Source organism: Caretta caretta, chromosome 3 (genome assembly GCF_965140235.1).
Source record: "Caretta caretta isolate rCarCar2 chromosome 3, rCarCar1.hap1, whole genome shotgun sequence".
In the NCBI taxonomy this organism is placed as follows: Eukaryota; Metazoa; Chordata; order Testudines; family Cheloniidae; genus Caretta; species Caretta caretta.
In genome coordinates, this window is record NC_134208.1 from 179,230,456 (window position 1) to 179,250,213 (window position 19,758).

The 19,758-nt window shown below is 44.1% G+C and overlaps 1 long non-coding RNA gene across 1 annotated transcript in view; it reads left to right on the forward strand.

Annotated features, from left to right (window-relative positions):
- The window catches only part of LOC125633509 (uncharacterized), a 41,445-nt gene extending 21,987 nt beyond the window's left edge, over positions 1-19,458 (forward strand). The window contains exons 3-4 of the long non-coding RNA XR_007355632.2: positions 5,842-5,888; positions 18,217-19,458. This is a non-coding gene — a long non-coding RNA (uncharacterized LOC125633509). The remainder of the gene's footprint in view (positions 1-5,841; positions 5,889-18,216) is intronic.
- The last annotated feature ends 300 nt before the right edge of the window (positions 19,459-19,758 follow it).

The following is a 19,758-nucleotide window of genomic DNA, read 5'->3' on the forward strand; positions in this document are numbered from 1 at the left end:
ACCTAGCTGTGCTCTTCTGATTGCCCTGGTGTCTGGCTGTTCAAAATTGGCAGCCAGGCCATTTGCCTCAACCTCCCACCCCGTCATAGATGTCTCCCCCTTACTCTCACAGACATTATGGAGCACACAGCAAGCAGCAATAACAATGGGAATGTTGGTTGTGCTGAGGTCTAACGTATTCAGCAAACAGCGCCAGCAAGCTTTTAAACGTCCAAAGGCACTTTCACCACCATTCTGCATTTGCTCAGTCTATAGTTGAACTGCTACTGTCCACGGTGCCTGTGTATGGCTTCATGAGCCATGGGAGCAAGGGGTAGGCTGGGTCTCCAAGGATAACTATTGGCATTTCAACATCCCCAACAGTAATTTTCTGGTCTGGGAAGTAAGTCCCTTCTTGCAGCTGCTCAAACAGCTCGGAGTTCCTAAAGATGCGAGCATCATGCACCTGTCCCAGCCATCCCACATTGATGTCAGTGAAACGTCCCTTGTGATCCACCAGTGCTTGCAGCACCATTGAGAAGTACCCCTTCCGGTTTATGTACTGGTTGGCAAGATAGGGATATGCGTCCCGTCTATTGCCCCACCACAGTTAGGGAACCCCATTGCAGCAAAGCCATCCACTATGACCTGCACATTTCCCAGAGTCACTACTCTTGATAGCAGAACATCAGTGATTGCATTGGCTACTTGAATCACAGCAGTCCCCACAGTAGATTTGCCCACTCCAAATTGATTCCCGACTGACCGGTAGCAGTCAGGCGTTGCAAGTTTCCACATGGCTATTGCCACTCGCTTCTCAACTGTCAGGGCAGCTCTCATCTTGGTATTCCTGTGCTTCAGGGCGGGGGAAGGCAACTCACAGAGTTCAAGAAAAGTGCCCTTACGCATGCGAATGTTTCGCAGCCACTGAGAATCATCCCATACCTGCAAGACTATGCAGTCCCACCAGTCTGTGCTTGTTTGCCAGGCCCAGAATTGGCATTCCACTGTATCAACCAGCCCCAATGCTGCCATAATGTCCCAGTTGCCACATCTGTGCTTTCAGGAACGTCTGTATGCATGACCTCTTCACAATTGTCCTCGTGCTGCCGTCTCTTAGCCAGGTTCTGCACATACTTACTGCAGGATAATGCACGAGGTGTTTACAATGCTCGCAACAGCAGCGGTGAGCTGAGCAGGCTCCATGCTTGCTGTGCTATGGTGTCTGCACGGGTAACCCAGGAAAACAGGCACAAAATGATTGTCTGCAATTGCTTTCATGGAGGGAGGGCAGGAGGGGAGACAGACGACATGTACCCAAAACCACCCGCGACAATGTTTTTGCCCCATCAGGCATTGGGAGCGTAACCCATAATTCCAATGGGTAGCAGAGACTGCGGGAACTGTGGGATAGCTTCCCACAGTGCACCACTCCGTGAGTCAATGCTAGCCACGGTAGTGGGGACGCACTCCACTGACTTAATGTGCTTAGTGGGAACATACACAATCAACTGTATAAAATCGATTTCTACAAATCAACTTCTATAAAATCGACCTAATTTCGTAGTGTAGACATAGCCTTAGTCATAGGACTGCAGTGCTTCTTTCACTTCTGCAGCTGTGGCATTGTCCTCCATAATAATCCCATGGAATTTTTGGGATACATTAATAGTTTATCACGTCATTGCTATCAACTAACCTCATATGAAGAGAAGTCAGCAGTACAGCCTGTGCAGGATACTTCTGCAGGACTTTGGATGGCCAGAAGAGGCTGCAAGTTTTCGGCAGCCAGTCTGGAGGCACAGAGCTCTGTGAGGATGGCCTTTGCAGTATCTTACTGATGAGCAAACAGGTGTCAAGATAAATCCTTTATCATGAACAGGAGTTATGCACAGAAATGAGGTAACAAAATTTACTACTCCTCTGTATAGCTGCAGCTTGCAACTGACCTGTTCTGGGCTTCTTTGTTTTTGCTTCAGCAGGAGGTGTGTCACCTGAAACCAGATTGCATGGTTGTGGTTCCATTGTGCTGTGTTGTAAGCAGATTCCTGTGCACTAGATCAGTGTTTCCCAAACTTGGGACGCCACTTGTGCAGGGAAAGCCCCTGGTGGGCTGGACTGGTTTGTTTAGCTGCTGCGTCTGCAGCTTTGGCTGATCGCAGCTCCCACTGGCCGTGGTTCGCTGTGCCCAGCCAATGCGGGCTGCGGGAAGCGGCAGCCAGTATGTCTTTCGGCCTGCAGCCCCCATTGGCTGGGCACAGCGAACCACGGCCAGTGGGAGCTGCGACTGGCCGAACCTACAGACGCGGCAGGTAAACAAACCGGCCCAGCCCGCCAGGGGCTTTCCCTGCACAAGCGGCAGAACAAGTCTGGGAACCACTGCCCTAGATAAATACAAACTTGACCCTTTGCTGGGGTTTGCCTTTATTAATCAAGAATTCAACAATAAAATAACAATGTTTAGCTGTAATCTTCTCTTCCACACTTGGCTGCTCGTAGAGTACCTTGCTCAAAATTGCACTGCCCACACCCTAGATCCTCTCCACCCCCACAAGTTACCCCACTTACCATATATCCAAGTGGAGTAATCAGACCACTGCTTCAGTGAGTAAGCAGAACCCATTTATCTTTTTGAACACCTGCTACTGAAGTGCAATGTATCAGACAAACACTGCTAGCCTGTTACACACATCGGGGAGTGGGCACTCAGTGAGTTGTAGCCTGAAAAGTCTCTTGTCAGGTGCAGGAGTTTGATCCCACTCACAGAAGCTGAAGGTTCCAAGCTTCAAATGTACAGAGATCCGAGAACCATACATATCCCAGGAGACTAGCTGCAAGACAGGTTTCACAGTAGAAGCTCTTTTGCCAGCCAGCCGCTCACTTTTACTACCTGGCACAGCACAGATTCTTCAGGAGCCAGACAGATTATGGCTCCCCGAGAGCTGGTTAGCCTCAGAATCCCCCTCAACTCATTTATTAGCTTGGTGGGTGTGGGAGAGTTACAAACTCCAGAAGGCACAAACTGTAGACTTCAGTAATGTATCCTTCTTAGGCCCATATGCTTGGCTGTGAGATCTGGCAGAGCTTGGCCAAGCTCCCAGCTTGCACCCTCCTGCCCCTAGCCTTTGCCCTCCCCGCTACCTCCAAATCTGTACATCTTAAACCCCTTGGATTCACAAAAAGAGGATGTCTATGGGGTTAGGGGAAAGGAAGCCGTCCTAATGCCTACATCCATCCCAGCCACAAACCATGAGTACAGAATCATCTCTGCTCAAGGGGAGCATGGGGTTGTTCGTCATTTGTACATCACTTTCGAGTCCAACGCGTGAAGGGTTCTATAACAATTCAATATATAAAAATTATTTACTGTAAACTGGGCCTACTTCATCCCTGGTCTAATTCCACTGTCTTCAGTGGAGTTACACCAAGAGTAAACTATCCCACAAAACCACAACAATCTTTTGTTTCCCCCACTAATTATCCAGCTATTAATCTAATGAAATCTGCTTCAAAGCTCTGCATGAAGAACTCCTCACATCACTTAGTCAAGAGCCCTGTAACTGCGTCATAGCTTGGGTCTTTATTTTAATTTACAGCTGAAAGATTCCGATAAGAAAAAAAGGAAACAAGCTTACAAATAAACAATGATACATACAGGGTGGGGTCACATCCAGCTAAAAATGAAGACTTTCCTCTTAATATTTCAATTCTGTTTTTTCAAGGTAGGGATGTATTAGTACATTGTGTTTTTAAATTCCACTTCAATAATGACTGCAGTCAGATCTTCAGCCCAATTCAGAGAAGTGTATGGCAAGAATGGTTCCCTCCGTTTCAACTCCCTAGCTGATGTCAGAGAATAAGCTGTTCTTCATTTAAAAAAAAAAAAAGGTCAGAAAAATTATCTCCTTTGTCTTACATACACTTTAGTGATAACTGGCAATGCCACTAAGAGTCTGTCTGGTCCACAATAAACCCCTATTTTAAGAGGTTTATAACAGCTATTAAAAAATTCCACTCTTGTCTGAATCTTGGCATATCTTCAGTGATTTTGTTTCTTCCAGAAATTAAAAAAGAATCATATTCTTCCCTTACAGATATGAGAGATTAGCTCACAATGGCGTTCTTAGCTGGATGGGAGGGGGAGGACTATAAAAAGTTGAGACAGTTCGCTTTGAAAAGTAGTCACATAGCAACCACTCAAAAAATACAAAATTTCCTGAGGCTATTTACATGCTATTCCTCCTCAGTCCTGTCTCATGCCAAATTCTCCTTGGCTTCATTAGAAGTTCTCTGCATAAAATGAATGTTGATCAGCATTAGTAACTCCTGTGCACGTTAAGGGCCAGCATGCCTTTTAAGGCACAGCCTATATTGGGGGACATTTAGAGGCACAGAGAGCTCTGGGAGGCACAATGACATCTGGAGCACCCCAAATGGCAGGGAAAGCACATCACCCTGTTGGATGCTAGCAGTGTAGAGCAGGGAGAAGGCCATGGTCCTCTTTCTTTCCCCGTATTCCATACCCACATATTAGGGTGGCTAATACCCAGAGGACACTAGTATAACACACTAGACAAAGGTATGTCACATTTTCCTCTCAGAGATAGTTCACATAGAGAGCAACAGACTATTGCTGCCTGCTAATAGCTGTTACTCCCTTAGCTCTTTTAATAGAATCATAGAATATCAGGGTTGGAAGGGACCTCAGGAAGTCATCTAATCCAACCTCCTGCTCAAAGCAGGACCAATCCCCAACTAAATCATCCCAGCCAGGGCTTTGTCAAGCCGGGCCTTAAAAACCTCTAAGGATGGAGATTCTACCACCTCCCTAGGTAACTCATTCCAGTGCCTCACCAACCTCCTAGTGAAATAGTTTTTTTCCTAATATCCAACCTAAACCTCCCCACTGCAACTTGAGACCATTGCTCCTTGTTCTGTCATCTGCTACCACTGAGAATAGTCTAGATCCATCCTCTTTGGAACCCCCCTTCAGGTAGTTGAAAGCAGCTATCAAATCCCCCCTCATTCTTCTCTTCTGAAGACTAAACAGTCCCACTTCTCTCAGCCTCTCCTTGTAAGTCGTGTGCTCCAGCTCCCTAATCATTTTTTTGCCCTCCGCTGGACTCTTTCCAATTTTTCCACATCCTTCTTGTAGTGTGGGGCCTAAAACTGGACACAGTACTGCAGATGAGGCATCACCAGTGCTGAATAGAGGGGAATGATCTGCTGGCAATGTTCCTACTTATACAGCCCAAAAGAAGCCGTTAGCCTTCTTGGCAACAAGGGCACACTGTTGACTCATAACCAGCTTCTCATCCACTCTAACCCCTAGGTCCTTTTCTGCAGAACTGCTGCCTAGCCACTTGGTCCCTAGTCTGTAGCAGTGCATGGAATTCTTCCTTCCTAAGTGCAGGACTCTGCACTTGTCCTTGTTGAACCCCATCAGATTTCTTTTGGCCCAATCCTCTAATTTGTCTAGGTCCCTCTGTATCCTATCCCTTTGGTTGAGACCTGTGCTTTTGGTGCAGAAGGTCCCAGGTTCAAAGCCCTGCTCATGACCCAGGGAGTGTGTCATTACGCTAACAGGGAGCTATCTTTGTGAAGGGGAGGAACAATGGGCTCAATCTTCTTGAGCCCTCCCCCACTTGTGTGCTCTCACAGGGGTCAGACGTAACTGTGCACAGAGCACCCATTCCAAAATGAGTATTTATGTGTGCGTAAAGACTGCAGTGTTTGAAAGAATGCCTATATACCTATTAGCACAATAAACTAAGGGCTCCCCTCCAAACAAATAAAGGACTGTGTGTGTGTGTTATTTTCCATGATCTAAATATGTATTTTCATGAATTTCATACTTTGTAGGAAATCCCCACCGCAGCGGGATACAAAAGACACCTGGGGAATGTCAGGTAATGAAATGCTGTCTTTTTCCTGTGATATGAGCAATGTTTTGAAAACTCTAAATCTCTGAACTGCTTGGAAGAAGGTGTTTTCTGAAATAATGGCATTCCTGGAAAAGGCTTACATCTTCCTCAAGCCACAGCATCTGCAACTGGGTCTGCACTGCTCGCTTTCATGCAGACTGTTTCCTGAAGCCTGCCACAGGGTATTTATACTTAAATGAATGGGACCCTATCAATATCTGCAAGCCTTGCACTGTAGTTTTCCAACAAAATATAATCTCCTGAGCATGTTATCATAATTAAATTTTCCATCTGTCTAATTTTTAAAAAGTATTTTAGTAACACCCCTTCCCCCCCCCCAAAAAAAACCCCAACCAATCAACCAAAAAAACAAACCAACCCCAACTGCCACTCCTGGTTGGTGTTGACTTCCTCCACACCAGCAGGGAACATGCTGCCATGCATAAAGCATGAGTCCTCAGTCATTTTCCAGGCAGTAAGAGTTCAGGCCATCTACCCATCCTTTTGGGACAGCACTACCTGAGTTTTGAGATTTTCAATATTTTTCTTAAAACTCCAGCTATTGGAGAAGTGTGATTATGCAAGAAGCTCAGCTTTTTTTTATTTATTTTTAGGGTCTGTTCTTCATGGTTGCAAAGCAATGCTTGAAAATGTGTCCCAAGTGCTCTCTGGAGACTCAAAAACTAAAAGGCAATTAAAGAGAGCCCCTCCCCCCAATTTTATTTTATTTTTAAAAATCCCATAGTTTTAAAGTCAGTCTCATTTTTGAGGGGATTTTTTAACATTTGGGGTTGGCAACATTGCGCTGGTGGCTTTAGTGTAGTTCTGAGTGGTCAAGTGACCATGTCACAACAAGTCCCCACCCCTGAGTTAGGTTACTAAAATAAATGGAATTTTGATTTGAGTTGCTGAAGGGAAGAGAAATGGGGAGTGTTCTAGTTTAAGATGTAAAGTTTCTTGTGCTATTTAATAGTTTAGTGCTTTTGAAAACCACATTTTTTAACCAAGCATCTAATATGGAGAAAAAAAACCTCAAAGAAATCCACCATCACAAATGCTTGACACACTTGTTAGCAAAGTGGACATAAAAATCCAATTAGCCATTCAACTTCCAGCTGAGCCCTCCATGTCAGGGTTGAAGCACAGTATCACATTAGGATGGGGAAGCTTGCCTTTCAAAACTCGTTAATTCTACAACCTCAAAATATTGTGTGTTTCCCAGCATATAAATCCTGGAGTTTGACATACAAAGAATGCTTGGCAACTCTAACAAGAAACTCAGCCAATGTAGATATCAAAGGTATTTGCTGGGTTTCCACTCAGCCAAGAATATTAACACCTTATCCATAACTCAAAAGGAATGTGATTTTTGTAGTGCTAGGTATGATGCATAGGGAGTTGATGAAAGTTGCTATTGCAGATTTTTTAAAGAACTGTGTACTTGGTTAGCTTTGCACTTATGTCATAGAAATTATCCTCAAAGAACTACAACTTCACATTGAAAACACAGTCCACACAGCTGGAATTTGGTAAATTCACTGAGTTTACTGGGATGAAAAAGAGAATACATACATACATAGAAATAACTGATAGATCTGGGTTCAAAAGTAGCTTAAAAAGGCGAGGAATTATCTCAGGTGATATCCCTCCATCTTTCAGCGACTTTTCATTAGCTGACCTCTTGTAAGCCTGTCCAGAAAATTATTGTTATTTATTTATATAAACATAGTGGACCTGATTCTCCACTGCCCTGCTCCTTGTCAAGTTATTTACATCCATGCACAGTGCAAAGTGGTTGTAGTACACCACCAAATCAGAACGATGGCATTTACAACCAATGTGCAAATATATAAGGGCCAGATCCTCAGCTGGTATAAACTTGCAGAGCTCCACTGAAGTAGGTGAAATTATGCTGATTTACATGAGTGGAGACTCAGATCCATACATGACTACCCCATTTGAAAGGCAGTGGAGATTCAGGCCTATTGAGAATATCCATCCAGCTTTTGTTTAAATAGTGACATCGCCTAGTCTTTTTAGACTGGTAGAGTTTTATTTTTAAAACAAAACAAAATTGTATTGGACCTTTATTCTAATCTATGCAAACCAACCCCCCTAGGTTATGTTTCTTGGGTGTCAAACCATTTGTTCAAGAACGAAATCCCATAAAGGTGGCTAATATGCCCTTTTTGTTTTAATGCTGCTCATAAAATTCACCACCCTCTGAGCCTAACTTGTAATCATAAAGCCTCTGTTCTAGTCAATGTATTTTTATGAGGAGAATCCTGTTGAAATTTTACTTTAGGGGCCAGAAAAGTACTCCAGTTTGTGTTGGCAAAGGAACAAATAGAGATCCTGGTTTTTACAGAGATTCTTACAGGATTGATCTGAAAGTGTTACAAGGCCTGTTTTCAAAACAGGAGTGTGCAGGTCCTTGTGTGCACAGGGAGGAAGCAGAGCACGATAGCTGCATGTGACTGCAGGCACACAGCTTTTTCCAAGGGCTCTCTGACACTAGAATACAGTAGGCTTGATTGTAACTTGGGGACACCAAATCTGCCTCCAGATCATCGTCTGTCTGCAGTTCCTATGGGGCTTTGGGCCTCCACCCCGAACGGAAGATGAGCTGTAAACAGCTGATGTCTTTCCAAAACAAACACATCATCTGGTTTTATGAACTAAAATCCCTGAAGAGGATGTGAACTGGAAGAAATGTACCTTTCGTCATCTCCTGCTTGCTCTTCCCTGCCCCCTGCACAAGCCATAACCAAAAGGAGGAAGACGGAGACAGGGAGGGACTTGGTTTTCAGGTGCCAGGCACCTCTGTGCACTGGTCCGGGCCACTGGCTTCTTGCAGCTTCCAGAACAGACAGTGCTTGTCATTCAGGGGGCAGCTGCTGTAAGCAGAAGGGAGGATTCTTTCTTTTCTCAGGTTTCTGAGTAGCAGCCATGTTACTTTGTATCCGCAAAAAGAAAAGGAGGACTTGTGGCACCTTAGAGACTAACACATTTATTTGAGTGTAAGCTTTCGTGAGCTACAGCCAAAAGTACTCTTTTCTTTTCTTTTCTTTTCTTTTCTCAGAAGCAGTTTCTCTGCCTGATTGAGGTGGTCTTGGTGTAGCACTGACTGAGAAAGAGATGAAAAGAGAAAAGGAGACTAAGGAGGGGCTCCTTTTGGAAAAATGCATTTACAGTTTCTATAAACAGGGAACAGTTCTTCCATCATCTAACATCAGCCACACTATCAGAGGCTCGTTCACCTGCACATCCACCAATGTGATATATGCCATCATGTGCCAGCAATGCCCCTCTGCCATGTACATTGGTCAAACTGGACAGTCTCTACGTAAAAGAATAAATGGACACAAATCAGATGTCAAGAATTATAACATTCATAAACCAGTCGGAGAACACTTCAATCTCTCTGGTCACGCAATCACAGACATGAAGGTCGCTATCTTAAAACAAAAAAACTTCAAATCCAGACTCCAGCGAGAAACTGCTGAATTGGAATTCATTTGCAAATTGGATACTATTAATTTAGGCTTAAATAGAGACTGGGAGTGGCTAAGTCATTATGCAAGGTAGCCTGTTTCCTCTTGTTTTTTCCTACCCCCCCCCCCCCAGATGTTCTGGTTTAACTTGGATTTAAACTTGGAGAGTGGTCAGTTTGGATGAGCTATTACCAGCAGGAGAGTGAGTTTGTGTGTGTATGGGGGTGGGGGGGATGTGAGAAAACCTGGATTTGTGCAGGAAATAGCCCGACTTGATTATGTAAAGAGTTGTCACTTTGGATGGGCTAGCACCAGCAGGAGAGTGAATTTGTGTGGGGGGGTGGAGGGTGAGAAAACCTGGATTTGTGCTGGAAATGGCCCACCTGATGATCACTTTAGATAAGCTATTGCCAGCAGGACAGTGGGGTGGGAGGAGGTATTGTTTCATATTCTCTGTGTATATATAAAGTCTGCTGCAGTTTCCACGGTATGCATCCGATGAAGTGAGCTGTAGCTCACGAAAGCTCATGCTCAAATAAATTGGTTAGTCTCTAAGGTGCCACAAGTACTCCTTTTCTTTTTGTGAATACAGACTAACACGGCTGTTACTCTGAAACCAGTTCTTCCTCTGTACGCCATATCAAGAGCCAGGTTAGAGATCACCATCTGGATTAGAATCCCAGGACGATCCGCCTGTTGCCTGACTGCAGTGGGAGGGGGCTCAGTCTGTGGGGATGGGAGCAGAAGTTGGTCACTGTTCAGGCCAGAGTCTGATCTCATTTTATACTGCTGTCAACCTGGGGTAACAACATTTAACTACACTGGTGTAACTGAGAGCAGAACTGGGACCTATGCGTCTCTGAATGATATAAACCTTTTTAGAAAGCATCTGATCAGGATTATAGAATAACATCAGCAGCCTACAGATGCTAGAAAAGCACTGGACAAGAACCAAACAGGAAATTTTTAGTAGGGGTCAGCAAATGTGTCTGCAAAATTATTTTTGCCACGAAATTACAGTTGCCACAATCTGCACACCCAAAAACCTAAATTTGCAAGCACAAAGCATAGGCAAATGGAAGTACCTACACATTTTGCCACTGCATTTGGAGATGCCTGCTGAAATGTTTGTCTATTATGTCCAGTTGTGCAACCCCTCCCCCAGCCAATACATGATTGTCTCCTACAGCATATTTTCCAGGGCTTTCCCAATCTCATTTTAAATGATTTCATCTCCATTTTCTCCTGTTTCATGACTCCACTTTAGAAGCTTTTCCTCCCACTCTCTCAGACACACACCTGCCTTGCTAAGATGAGTTACAGCTTCTCCTTTTGTTATATTTCTATTTGAATTCAGGAGCCTGCTTTTATTTACTTTCTGCTGTGCTCTCTGTGATCCCCCTATCGGGCACAGGCAGTGTGGAGATTTGAATGCAGAGGGGACAAGAGACAGAGCTGGGTAACAGCCGGGGCAGGGGGACTAGTTTTTGCCCCAGCCTCATTCAGCTTCATTCAGGATCCCAGCCTCATTCAGTGAATTGGTAGTTATTCAATATTTCTTTTTATTGTCCTCATTCAGTGTGTGGCCCTCGGCCTATTTATTGCATACCATACAAACCCTGCACTGAATAAAGCAATATTAATTTCCTCCTGGGTGTTTATGGTCTCCAAGGTGCCACAAGTACTCCTTTTCTTTTTGCGAATACAGACTAACACGGCTGCTACTCTGAAACCTGTCCTTATGGTATCTGAGTGCATCACAGACAGTAACTACTTTCTCTTCACAACAACCCTGTGAGATTAGGTGATGGTATTATCACCATTTTACAGATGAGAACTGAGGCCCAGAGCCCTTAAGGCCAAAATTGTCAAAGATGTCCACTAATCTCAGGTGCCCAATTTGAGATTCCAAGGCCTGATTTTTCAGAGTACTTAGCATTTTGATAGCATGTTTTATGGTCAAAGCATAGCTCCAGTTGATTTCAGTTGCAGTTGTGAGTGCTCAGCACTTATGGATATATACAAGTGGTGGCCACCTGTGGTAATAGAGTAATTCATAGCAGTAATGGGCTGTTATCCTCTGTGTGGATCAGCCACTAGACAGAGCGGGGGATGAGGCACACATTTTCCAGTGGATTTCACAGTTGTTTGCTGCCAGCAGATCAATGTTGAAACTCAGGAATCCTGGATTCTATTTTGGGTTCTGAGGAGATGTATCGAGTCCTCACAGACCCTTCTGTTCCTGCCACAGCCAAACCTGACCCCTTTTGCCTAGCCCCTCCAGCCTGTCCCAGTCTCTCCCCTCACCCCTAATTGGGTCCTTCTCCCAATCACAGGCTCTCCCATGCACACCCCTTCAGCTCCACGGCCCAGCATCCCCTTGGATCCACATCCCATTTCCCCACCTTCATCCCAGCTTGGTTCCACGGCCCTATCTCCCAGTCCTACCAAGTTCTGGACACAATCTTCCCCTCCAGGGCTGATTTAGGGGCAGGCGATCCAGGCGACCACCTGTGGTGCCAGGCTTGGGGGGGTGCTGGGTTTGGGGTGCTGTTTTTATTGTTAGCGTCAAAAGGGAAAATAGAATGTTTGAAGTAAAATGTTTCAGGTATTACGTATGTGGATTCATTTTTCACTAACCTCCTAGAATGTTCTGGACCGTTGTAGAACCTCGTGGAACCTTCAGATTTTTTCTGAGCACTACATTTTCCTCAAACCTCCTAGAATGTTGTCAGCCATGGCCTCACAGGTATATAAGGGGCAGCGCATTGTCAGTCAGTCAATGAGCTATAAGAATGAAGTGAAGTGAAGTGAGAGCCCAGCTGTGATATCGTGAACCTTGTTTTATTGTGTAATTGTGAAAGTGTACTTGTGTTTTAAGACCTGAAGAGTGTAAGTAGCGACTGATAAAGGACATCTTTAATGAGACATCAGAGATATCTGTTGAACCCCTATCTACACAACATAAAAGAAATACTGTTTATTCTTTTGCCATGCTTAACACATAATGTTTGATGACTTTCTAAAACTGCAGCACATAGACTTTTCCTCTCCCTAATACTGTCTGTTTTCCCCCACAGAAAATAAAAGATGCCCCCAAAGAAGCTTTCAGGAGCTCAGAATAGGAAGCAAAAAGCTCAGTAGCAATCTAGTTTTCAGTAAGGGGCAAATTTGATGGGAAAATATCTGAAACAGAATACACAGACCGGGCTTTAGGCAGTAGCGATTGTCCCAGTGCAGAAGAAATTGAGGAGCAAAACATAAATGATGGAAATCCTATTACTAAGGAATTAGCAGATTTACCTGAAGATAAGGAATGGAAATGTGAGGAAAGCGATGTAGAATCGTCCAGTTTTCATAGAATCATAGAATATCAGGGTTGGAAGGGACCTCAGGAGGTCATCTAGTCCAACCCCCTGCTCAAAAGCAGGACCAATCCCCAATTAAATCATCCCAGCCAGGCTTTGTCAAGCCTGACCTTAAAAACTTCTAAGGAAGGAGATTCCACCACCTCCCTAGGCAACGCATTCCAGTGTTTCACCACCCTCCTAGTGAAAAAGTTTTTCCTAATATCCAACCTAAACCTCCCCCACTGCAACTTGAGACCATTACTCCTTGTCCTGTCCTCTTCTACCACTGAGAATAGTCTAGAACCATCCTCTCTGGAACCACCTCTCAGGTAGTTGAAAGCAGCTATCAAATCCCCCCTCATTCTTCTCTTCTGCAGACTAAACAATCCCAGTTCCCTCAGCCTCTCCTCATAAGTCATGTGTTCCAGACCCCTAATCATTTTTGTTGCCCTTCGCTGGACTCTTTCCAATTTATCCACATCCTTCTTGTAGTGTGGGGCCCAAAGCTGGACACAGTACTCCAGATGAGGCCTCACCAATGTCGAATAGAGGGGGACGATCACGTCCCTCGATCTGCTCGCTATGCCCCTACTTATACATCCCAAAATGCTATTGGCCTTCTTGGCAACAAGGGCACGCTGCTGACTCATATCCAGCTTCTCATCCACTGTCACCCCTAGGTCCTTTTCCGCAGAACTGCTGCCTAGCCATTCGGTCCCTAGTCTGTAGCTGTGCATTGGGTTCTTCCGTCCTAAGTGCAGGACCCTGCACTTATCCTTATTGAACCTCATCAGATTTCTTTTGGCCCAATCCTCCAATTTGTCTAGGTCCCTCTGTATCCTATCCCTGCCCTCCAGCGTATCTACCACTCCTCCCAGTTTAGTATCATCCGCAAATTTGCTGAGAGTGCAATCCACACCATCCTCCAGATCATTTATGAAGATATTGAACAAAACCGGCCCAAGGACCGACCCCTGGGGCACTCCACTTGACACCGGCTGCCAACTAGACATGGAGCCATTGATCACTACCTGTTGAGCCCGACAATCTAGCCAACTTTCTACCCACCTTATAGTGCATTCCTCCAGCCCATACTTCTTTAACTTGCTGACAAGAATATTGTGGGAGACCGTGTCAAAAGCTTTGCTAAAGTGGTGTAAAGGAGAGTGATGATAAAGAAGAATGTGAGTCACATGAAAAGGAGAGAAATGATAAAGAAAAATCAGCCTCACATGATGACAGAAACAGCAGTGAGAAAAGTTGCACACCACAAATCGATACATCAGATCTTGCTTTATGGCCGGTGATCCTAAACTCTGCCGATATTGGTCAGACAATTTTCAATTCGCTGGACAAAATTGAGGATATGACGTTTCCTGTAAATGAACAGAAGCTCCACTTTTCAAAGTCACCCTGTGAAAGAGTGCTTGAGGATGGTGAGAAACTGAATTGGCTTTGGCTAGTTTACTCAAAATCAACCAACAAAGTGTTCTGTTTTTGTTGCAAAATATTTTACAAGAATGCCAAATCGTTGCTTGTGCTTTCTGGGTACAATTACTGGCATAACTTAGCAGATGTTCTGCAACAACAACAACAAAAAATCACATATCCATTTTACTGCCTACCCAAATGGATGGAGGTCAAGTCCAACGTCAAGCTGAACAAATGCATAGGTGCAGAAAACCAGTTCATCATTAATGTAGAAACCAGCTTTGGAGGAGCATGCTTGAGTGTCTGATCTCAATTACCCTCTTCCTTGCAAAAAATAATTTGGCTTTCTGGGGCTTTTCGGATAAATTGGTGCACAGTTCAATTTCTTTATGTTAGTACATTTCAGTTATCTTTAAAATTAAAAAGTTTGTATAAGTTTAAAGGAAATAAATTTTTTATTTGTTTGTATATAGCATGAATAAATACAGATTTACAGATCCTAGCATGCAAATTTATTGTTTTATATGACAGGGATAAATCATGCATGCAAATCATGCATGAAATTAGTGAAATGGGCTCCAAATGCAATAAAAAGTAAGGTATTCAAAAGTTCAACAAATGGAGGGGGCACCGAAGATGCTTCTCACCTGGACGCAATTTGGTCTAGGGCTGGTCCTGTTCCCTTCATTATCCCCATCCTCAGGCCCACTTTATCACCACTGTGCTTTCAAATCAGGCTGCTTTCTCCTTTTCCTCCTCACTGCCTGGGTGCCAGCAGAGGGAGCATTAAGAGTATAGGAGAGATGGTCTTCCTGCTCTGAAATCCTGTGCTTGGCTCCATAGCAGCCCTGGCAGTAATTGCACGGAAGGTTCTGCTCAGTCCCTGCAGCCTGGGCTGGAGCACATTCAGGGCACAAAGAATCTCTGGAGAATTTAGTTGCCAAACTCTAACAAGTCTCTATTGAGCAAATTTGAACTGCAATTTTTGGAGGCTTATCAGGGCCAAATTTGGGTAGATTTACAGAGGGATGGCAAAAATTACATCTGTGACATCAGGTCAGCCCCCCCTGGAAAATTCCAAGTCCCTGTTCCAAAGCATAGAGAGGCTAGAGCTTCTGAATGAAATGGTTGTAAGGATTTTTTAACATGAACTTATTTTTTCACAGTGTTTGTTCTGAAAATTGGCTGAACTGGTTTAGCTGAAAATATTTAAGAATAAATAAAAAATAATTCAGCCTCGGACAGCAAGCCAGCATGGGAAATTTCAGCATGAACAGTTAAAAATTTGTGAATGTTGTGAGCAATTAAAAAGAGGGATTTATAATTGGAAAGCACTGGGCAAGTGTAGTTATCTACAGGTGTAGTTACCTGCACTGCCTAGAATATAATTTTTTAGCAACTGAAACTGTTCGTGGTCTCATTCATTAACATGCCCTCCCTGTAGATTAAAGGTTTTCCAGCTGCTTTAGTTTATTGCATCCTTTGTATCATGAATTTTTATGTAAAAAAGCAAAAGAAGCCCCTGATTTCTATTGATCCCCATTCCCTCTGCCTGGCATTGAGAGACAGCACTGACATCCTTGAATTGAATAAATTAGAAATATAAAGAACAACCTCAGCTTTCCTTTTAAAAAGCAAGTGTCTAGCCCTTTTTGTGAAAACAACCTTGAAAGTGTTAAAATGATATAAACCAAAGCAAACCGATCACTAGGGCTAAAAGGTTGTCACTGACTTCTCCTAGGGAAAGAGTATTTATTTTACTTCCGTTGAGATACATAGCTCAGCTGTGCAAACAATTCTAAGCAATCTAATAAACCAGCAGTTAACATTTAAGAGTTATCTAATGGGAAAGGATGAATTATTCTTTAAGTTATAACAGAAACCAAAGACTGTAAAATGACATAACCCAGGATCACCAGCTGAGATAATTATGGTCTCTCTAGGAACTGACATATATATGGTTTCATGGTTAGTGCAGGAATTACCCAAAGACTTAGAGTAGGGCAGTACATTCACAAGTTAAAAGAAGTGTCTTGCGTGCAAAGGCAACGTTGAGTATCCTTTAAGAGTGATCCTCTCCCTATGGATGTAGAGTTGTATGTGGTTCTTCAGGGCTCTGTATGATGCTCTTGTGGAATCCATAGGTCTTGTCTAGGCTCTTTACATTCTACCTAGCCTCAGGCAGACAGATGGTGCAGGAGCACACACCCTATAGCCATGACCATGCAGAAAGTGCTAAGGAATCTGACTGGAAGTACTGAGGGGGATTATAGTGGCTCCAAGCAGCCAGGAAGGCGAGAGAAGTGATAGTGTGGCCAGTAAAGTGGTAGAGCTCTCCAAAATAATCCCAATGAAATGTCCTGCTATTGCAGTGTGATACTGTATCAATATGTGAAGACTGAGTCGTGCTTGTCAAGGTTCTTCCCCACTCTGAACTCTAGGGTACAGATGTGGGGACCTGCATGAAAGACCCCCTAAGCTTATTCTTACCATTTTAAGTTAAAAACTTCCCCAAGGTACAAACTTTGCCTTGTCCTTGAACCCTATGCTGCCACCACCAAGAGTTTTAAAACAAAGAACAGGGAAAGAGCCCACTTGGAGACGTCTTCCCCCAAAATATCTCCCCAAGCCCTACACCCCCTTTCCTAGGGAAGGCTTGATAAGAATCCCCACCAATTTGTACAGGTGAACACAGACCCAAACCCTTGGATCTTAAGAACAATGAAAAATCAGTTTCTTAAAGGAAGAATTTTAATGAAAGAAAAGGTAAAAGAATCACCTCTGTAAAATCAGGATGGTAAATACCTTAAAGGGTAGTCAGATTCAAAACATAGATAATCCCTCTAAGCAAAACCTTAAGTTACAAAAAGACACAAAAACAGGAATATGCATTCCATCCAGCACAGCTTACTTTACCAGCCATTAAACAAAAGGAAATCTAATGTATTTCTAGCTACATTACTTATTAACTTAACAGAAGTTCTGAGGCTGTATTCCTGATCTGTTCCCAGCAAAAGCAACAGACAGACAGACAAACCCTTTGTTTCCCCCCCCTCCAGCTTTGAAAGTATCTTGTCCTCTCATTGGTCATTTGGGTCAGGTGCCAGCAAGGTTACCTTAGCTTCTTAACCCTTTACAGGTGAAAGAGTTTTGCCTCTGGCTAGGAGGGATTTTATAGCATTGTATACAGAAAGGTGATTACCCTTCCCTTTATATTTATGACAGCGCTTATGCAATGTTACATCACTGACCTACTAAGTAGTTTCAGGACATTGCAGAATGATTATTTCTGAAACTCTGTTCAATAGTGAAGTGAAGTGCCTGTCTAGCTTTTAAAGGCTGAATAACACTATCCTATATAGTCTGAGGGCTCTGAATGTTAGTATGATTGGTCAGACAGGAGGGCCTCCTAAACCATTAGGAATTGAAGGTCATGCCAAGTGTCATGTGGAAGTTAATTTCCTTAGATTTGCAATGTTTTGCAATTGACTCATTATATTAATTTCATAATATTTTCCCATTCTTAACATTCCCATTACTTACATGGGTGTCTCTGCTAGTTACTAATATAGTATCATATGCAGCATGCTCCTGAATTTTACACACACAGAGTAATTGTACTCAGATCAAGAGACATAGAAAAGCTTTGTGTGGAGACAGAAGCCACACTGCTGAGGGCACTTTGTACCATTGTTGATCATATTTATGTTTTTACTGTTCTTGCTTTAAAGAAGAAAAGGGACACATTGTATGTAGAGGCTGGGAAGAAAGTGATGAGGCAGCAAGGTCTTCAGAGGGTTCAGTGCATCTGAAGCTTCTACAGGTGTGGTGATGTGGCTTTCAAGTGCTATGGGTAATTCAAGGGGCTATGATTTTTTTTAATTGGCTCAAAAAAAGCTGAGTGCATAGACATACATGTTTAGATCTTTCCCTCTGTTCTCAGACACAATCAGCACTGCCTATGACAGAACTGTGAACTGAAGGGCATTTGGGGTATTGATATGTAAATGAGTAAATAATCATCTCACTTTGTTACAGGTTCCATTACTGCCACTGACTTTTGAACTGGCACAGAGCTTAACAAGGCTAAGCATAAGCATGCAATTACTATGGACATATGTCTACCCTGTGAACTCATCTGGATGATTCAGCAACTTGGATTGTAGAGTAAGGATGCAGAAAAATTTACAGCAACATAGTTTAGTATGCATTTTCCTCTGAACTCTGTTTATTTGCCTCATGTGTTAGGGCTGCTGCTGAAATGCCTCTAACTGAATTAGCATTTTTGGGAAACCCCAAACATTGGAATATGAGACTTCTAGATGTGGCACGTAAGCTCTGGGGGAGACCAGCTCTCACCATGCCTTGCAAAGTATCTCACTCTAAATATGAGGCCAGTTTTGGCCACCTAAGTCCTAACAGTGCTGAGCAGCTTAGCACGTAGCTCACCTCCTAAGCCTCAGCGGATTCACAAACTATACATTCCATCACCTATCTCACCTGTAAGACATGGGCTGGTAGGCATGCTCAGAGTCTGCCTCACAGTATGCCTACCAGATTGCCCTGCCCAAATGCTGGTGGTGGTGGTACCACCATCCCCTTTATATCCAATGGCTCAGCAATTAGAGCAGGGGTCTCAAAGTCCCAGCCCGCGGGCCATCTGCGGCCCAAGAAACTCCACACTGCAGCCCATGGAAACTTTTTAAAAAGTTCCTTTCATCCAGCCCTCGTGGCTGCCAGCTGAGGGGGGAAGGGGAGGGGCAGGAGGGGAGCAGGCAGGAGAGATGCAGCCACACTGCCGGCTCTGTCTGCTGCAGTTGCCGCCCACCACAGCTCCCGTTGGCTGCGGGAGAGGGACAGAGATACCATCACTAGTCACCGGGCAGAGTCAGCCATGGAGCAGCATCATTAGTTGCCAGGCAGAGTCAGCCATGGCAGCAGTGTCACTAGTCACCAGGCAAAGTCAGCCAGGGCAGCATGAGGCCTCCTCCTCAGCCGCTTTTGTGCCCACGGAGGCCCAGCCCCGCAAGGTCCTGCTGTCAGCGGAGCGTGGAGTGTGGGAAAGTGGACTGAACACAACTCTCTAATGCCCACCTTGCTGCAGTCCTGAAGGTTTCAACTGCTCAGTCACTGAGGCCAAACATCAACAAACTGACAGAACTGAAGTGTTGCCAGGTGTCTGGCCAACACTAAAAACTCTCTGGCAAACGAAGAATTGTATAAAGTTGTATGACAGTCTTATTATTTCTAAGAAATTTGAAATAAAAAATACAATATAAACGTTTTCTTTTCTGACCACCATCTTCAGTGACATTACTGGCCTGCTGGGAGGATTTGAGGACTGGCCCTAGCCCTAAGGTAAATTGAGTTTGAGACCCCTGAATTAGAGCATTCACCCAGGGTATGGAAGACTCTTCCTCCTCCTTGGTTTTTCCTGAGTAAAGGGCTGATGGGTCTTAGGCACCTAACTCCAGGAGTGGGTTCTCTGCTGTGAATCCCAGGTGGAGATAGGTGACTCCCTCTGGGCTAGATTTAGGCATCTAACGCCTTGGTGGGGGGGGAGCTTAGGTCACACCCCTC